Raw genomic sequence first — 6003 nt, forward strand, 5'->3', positions numbered from 1 at the left:
TATTTTTTTTTTAATTCTAGTGAAAAGGGTAAAATTAAGCAAAATTTCTCCCCAGGTGCCACATTATAACAGCTGATATTTACCATTTAAATTTGTGTTAATTCCAAATCTGGAGGAATTAAAAAAATGTTTCTTGTTCATTTTGGTACAAAGATTTATCTCTTCAGAACAAAAAGGCAAACTAAATACTTGAGTACTAGAAACTGTCACAGCATCTAGAAGGAAAGGACATAATGTGAGGTGCAGATCTGATGTGACACAAGCTGTAGTCATAAAGCATAAGCAGAGGATCACAGAGGGCTGGAATGTTGACGTGGCACTCACACGCGCCTCAGAGTTCAGTCCCAACTCGGCTCCATACTGGCTCTGTGACTCGGGGTAACTTAACAATGTCAAGTTCTATTTTCTAATATGTGAACTGGTATTAACTGTGACATATTTTACGGAACTGATCATTAGATGAGACTATTTGTATACAATGCTTCCTACATAGGGAATGTGCCTTACGTATGGGCTTGGCTGATGGAACAGAGTGGTAAGGAGTGTGGTAAACTCCAGCAGCTGTGTGCGACTATGTCATCCATGAAATAGAAATAAAGACCCTCAGCAAGGAAGGCCCACTGAGGCAGTAAACTTCCCAGCTAGAGGGTTTCAGAATCAAAGGCCTTTCTAATGCTAACTCATTTTTGTTATTAAAAAATCCTTATATATGAACTATATAAGATTTTTGTGTTTAGCCTTTCTATAAATCTAAAGAATCAATTTTACTATTTATATTCTCTGTAAATTTATAAAAAAAAAATTTTAATTGAGCAGGTAAGATATATTCTGTTGCTTTTGCAGATTATCCCATGCAGTAACTGGCACATAAAGATGACACTTGAAAACTAGTGAACTAAAGACGTGGGAAGTGATTAATATATGTGCAGTGGAGACTCTGAGAGGTAGACTCCTGCGTTCTAGTAATTGGCAGGACTGAGGTTTGCAAATTTTAGAAGTAATTAAAACATGAAACTGACACAAGGAAGTATTTTACCAATAATCGAAATGAAAAAAGTGAGAAATTATGATTATTTTGTTTGGAGTTGGAAAAGAGGATGACCTTAGATGTTTGCAAAATCCTACAAAAGAAGAGCATATTTACAATTGCTAGATAATTAATAACTAATAATTTCCCTAAAAATTAAGTAGATCTACAATCAAGAAAGTTCTTTACAGATGATAAAGAATTTACCCTTAATGGCTTTTAAATCATGTGCAAGAGTTTCAGAATAAGATAAATAATTTCAACACATCTTTGAATTTACGTTTGGAATCTTAACTTTTTTCTGAAAGTAGCCTATTTTTCCAGTATGATTAAATTATACTCTTATCTAGAGATAAAGTGGTAAAACTCATATTTAGCAGATGAAAAAACAAAATGTGATCTCATAATAACCCAAGGAGATTAAAAAGAGCATACCAATTTATTTAAATATTCACCTTAGAAACAGAGTAAGGTACCATAGAAAACTCCTGAAAATATATCAGTATTATCCTTTAAGTAATTTTACTGAAGAATGTGAAACTTAATCCTGAAATGAAAAGGAATAAATTGAGCTTGTTTTCTTTAATAGAGACCCAAATAGAAAAGAAAGACACAGATCAGAGGCAGATTCTCTGGGGAAAATGTGCCAAAGTCATCACATAATCTTCTAATCAATATAAGTAGGTCATGAAAACCCTCAAGATACCTGCCCTCCAGAAAGTCTGTCCTAGAAGGATTTTTAAAAAGAAATTATCATGATTTAGAGCTGGGAGCACACTAGGAGTGAGTAATCAAAAGAAAATTGAGAGCAAAAAGTAAATGATATGGACCTGATATCCGTCGATGAAGCACATCTAAGATAAACGAGCTTGGCTTCTTTTAACCCAGTATGAATAATTCCAGTTGAGATCTTACCTTGCCTATCAAAAATGTATGGAATTCATAATAAATGAATGTGAAACAAACTGGATGATAAAAGTTTTCATATATTTTTCTACTTTTCTTTAAAAAATCCCCCTTTTCACCCTATTTAATCAATCTTTCATTGCTAAAGAAAAAAGAGAATAAATAAGTCATCAGAGAAGTGCTTTTAGTGCTCATAGCATAGGAAAAATTTGGTTTTCCTTTCTCCTGAAGAAGGCATTATTTAAAAATCTGTAAGATGTATTTTAAATATACACCCATGCAGCCAGACAACCACTGCCACCACAAAGGAGGAAAATGGTCCAAAAGTGACTTGAACAGAAATCTTTGTACATTCTGTAGAAAGCTGGGCCTTTCAACATATTTGTGGCTTCACTGCAGGAAGCAGACTCTTATTTGTTGATGAAGCTATTATGTAGTTATGAAGCATTACACTTTTCACTGAGGCTACACAAATTTTTTTAACTTTTGGTTACAATATAGTAAATTCTTTATCAAAATGGGGAAACCAGAGAATGAGATCAATCTCCCATTCAGCTCTGTAGGAAAAATCTCCCATTCAGCTCTGTCTCCAAGATCACAGGACACAATATGTTTCCATTTATAATTTCCTCATGCTTAAAACTCAGCTGTGAAAAGTCAAGTACCTTTGAGTTGATGGAATTTGGCAAAGAAACCAGTGAATTGTCTAGTTGAAAAAAATAATTTAAATATCGTGGTTGCTTCTGAACAATAGTTTTGCCAAGATTCTGAATTTTCGTAGAATCACAGTTCTTCCCAACTAAAATATGTAATGTGATTAAGATGGTGAGGTGGTGAAGCGAAGTTTCTCAGCTCATGATGACAGAAGAGTAAAGCAGGGGAACGTGACCAGCCAGAAAGGAGCTGGGGACCAAGTATAGCACCCAAGGTCATGTCTCCATGACCCAACCAGACACACCCAGAAGTGCCTACGTCACTGATCCCCAAGGCAGCTCCCAAGCTTATCAAGTTGACAATTAAGTTTAACCATCAAATAATTATTCAATGTTGCCAAATTCAGCATGGCAGTGCAGATTCATGTAGAAACTGCCTCTTCCCTAAAGATGTTACTGACATAGGCAAAGTCAGTGTTTCTCACATCCTACAGTCTCTTTTAGTGAACTACTGAAGATTAGTAACTGGCTTTAAAGATCTATGATAATAAAAATTAATATTATTCATATAGTGTTACATAAATAATATTTCATCCTATTCTAATGGACCATCCTATAGACGCCTAATTATATTTGTACATACTTTTGTGTATTACTCTTATTTACTACTTTTATGTCTACATTTCCACTTGGATTTTATCTCTTGAGTGCAGGAAGGGCATGATTTATTTTGAATCTAAATTATTTTGCCACATTGTAGGTGTTAAGTTACTAGAAGAAATACAACACCAGTTCAAAGTACACCTTTGCATTCTCCTTTCATATCAACAAATCTTGTGGAAAAATTTCAGAGCTACTTCAGTACAGCCATGTCTACTACTTCTAAAACTAAGCCATTTCTAAAGTAGAGTCTCTCCAGACAGGGAATCTGCATCCTATTCATTGAAATGAACATAATTTGTCCAGTTTTAGATCATGGGTTATCAACACTGCACAGTGATTTAGCTTAAGAAAAATGCAAATTCACATGTCCCATTAGTGCTACTAAATAAGGGGTCTTCTGATAGTAGGGATTGATCTAAGGCCGAGAAAGTGGCTAATGTATGGCTAATCCAAGTCTGGAGTGAAGACATAAGCCTCTTTTGGATCTGAATGCATTTGCCAGATGTATTTATTACAATATATAAATAAAGAGGTAAAGCACAGAACACTATAATTTTTATTCAGACAGCTGTGGATAAGAAAAGTCGGCTTATAGGAGACACTCATAGAGTTTAAGCTATGATCAAAAATTGCTTACAAAGTTAACCAAACTTCCGTAAGTCCACGAGGGATAACTGGGCTGTTCTGAGCGCAATAATTGATCACAGAAAATTATTTTGAAAATCCTAAGTCCCTGAAGAATCTAGAATATGATAAAAAAAATTTGTAGTAAAAAAAAACACTAAAAGTGGCGGGCACATACTTAAGGAGTCAGGAGAAGACTTAACTAATTGCAACTGAGTTCTAAATTATGCACTTTACAGTTGGTTATAGGCATGAATTGAGTTAAGTGAGTGAGTGATATTGACATGTGATCTTGTGATTAAACTTGCATTTTTAATTTGAAAGAAAAATCTCCTTGGGATTATTTTTAAAATATCCACACATGAGAAACAACATGAAGGATTCATAAAAAACAAGATTTCTTTTTTTTGGTAGCCCTTGAAGGATATTAACATCCTGGACAAATTGAGAAGAAATATGGAAAAAATAATTTATTCTCCCCTCATTTAATGAAAGCTTATCAGAGTGATTCTGAATTATAGGCTCACATGTATTTTTGTCTCGAGTTTACTATCCTTTTCAGTAAAGAATTTCAGCCCAGCTTCTGAAAACTGAGCAGCTGGTTTCAGTTGATTGATGGGTATGTTTTATGAAAACAACGAACTGCAAATGAACTAGCTTATTGCAGTTGGTTCTGCTTCATTCACTGTCATATGCAAAGGTCCCATCTGTAACATTGTCAGTCATCAGTGCTGCAAGCCCTACTTCAACTCTTAAAAATATTTCATGTTTCTGAAAGACATTCCTTTCACTTGAATTACTCTTTTCTCCTGAATAAGTTTTAATGAGATCTTATGTAAAAAATTTTTAAAAGTCCAGCTCCCTGGTACTCAGGAAGTCTGAAATATTTACAGCTGCCAAAGATGACCTCCTGTCATGATAATGTTTTCTGTCTTGCAGTTTATCCAACAAATCATTCTTGAGTCCCTGTTCTCACTGTGTGAGACAAGAGGTACGTGGAGAAAAGTTCCCACCCTCAAAGGACTTTGGTCTAATTGGAAAACAGATTATAAAGAATTAAGCTGATTTATATGGTTTCATGGAAAATAGTTTTAAGTAGTCAGAAATATCCAACAAATTATGAAAATGATGACTTTGTAGTAACTTGGTAGAAGAGAATTCTTTTTCAAATGTTAATCAGGGAAGTGTTCACTGAGAAGATATTTAGCAGAGATGAATAAAGGGAGATAGTGACTGTGTTTATACAAAGAAATGACTGTTGAGGTAAAAGTAGAAGCAAGTCAAGTGGTCTTAAAGACATCAAAACTAAAATTGTTTAAGGAATAAAATTGTTTAAGACTATCAGTGTTTGAAAAGAGATGAACACATAGATGGGTAAAAGAGAAATGATTTGCCTTTTAAGCAAATTAGTAAAGGGATGAATTTTAAATAGAAAATATTTTTAAGAGTACGTCTTTCCAACTAGTTAATTGTTAAAATCTGTAAAATGATTTTAAGGTAACTGCAAATGAGATATCACAGGATTATTAACTCTGAGAATGCATGCAAGAACTGTATATAATAATGTGTCAGAATTCCTTCTGAAAGCTGATAGGATCTCAAAACATTATATGAATTTTGATGTTTTTCATTTGTCATAAAATTTCTTCTACCTTCTTACCCAGTATAAATATTTACCATAGAAGAGGAACCTGATCTTATTACATAATCTTGAGTTTTCTGAACAATCATAATCTCAATATTAAGTTATACATGCATAAACTTCTATATTTACATTAATTTATTAATGACTATTGAGATATAGGCGACAAAATATGAAGACAGATATTATATAGGCAGTGTGAGTATATGTGAATTATCACAAATATAAACTATTTTTTTTCTTTGATACAAGGTCTCACTATGTAGTGCTGGATGATCTTGAACTCGCTATTTAGCCCAGGCTGACCTCAAAGTCATAGCAATCCTCCTGCCTCAGCCCCCTGAGTGCTGGGATTACAGGTATGCACTGCCACACCCAGTGATTACAAATATGAAAATTACATTAATGTGAAAAGTGTATCACATATAAGAGCACAGTGACTAAAAGGAACACGTTTTTTCTAACTGTGTTTATAGTGGTAAAATGCT

At 33.8% G+C, this 6003-nt stretch overlaps 1 long non-coding RNA gene across 1 annotated transcript; it reads left to right on the plus strand.

Moving 5' to 3' along the window:
• Positions 1–337: 337 nt before the first annotated feature.
• LOC102020417 lies at positions 338–5798 on the plus strand. The gene is made up of 3 exons (XR_259549.2): positions 338–378; positions 4813–4864; positions 5768–5798. It is a non-coding gene; the product is annotated as an uncharacterized LOC102020417 (long non-coding RNA).
• The last annotated feature ends 205 nt before the right edge of the window (positions 5799–6003 follow it).

The sequence above is a fragment of the Chinchilla lanigera genome, unplaced genomic scaffold, assembly GCF_000276665.1.
Source record: "Chinchilla lanigera isolate Chin_1 unplaced genomic scaffold, ChiLan1.0 scaffold00006, whole genome shotgun sequence".
Classification (NCBI taxonomy): Eukaryota; Metazoa; Chordata; class Mammalia; order Rodentia; family Chinchillidae; genus Chinchilla; species Chinchilla lanigera.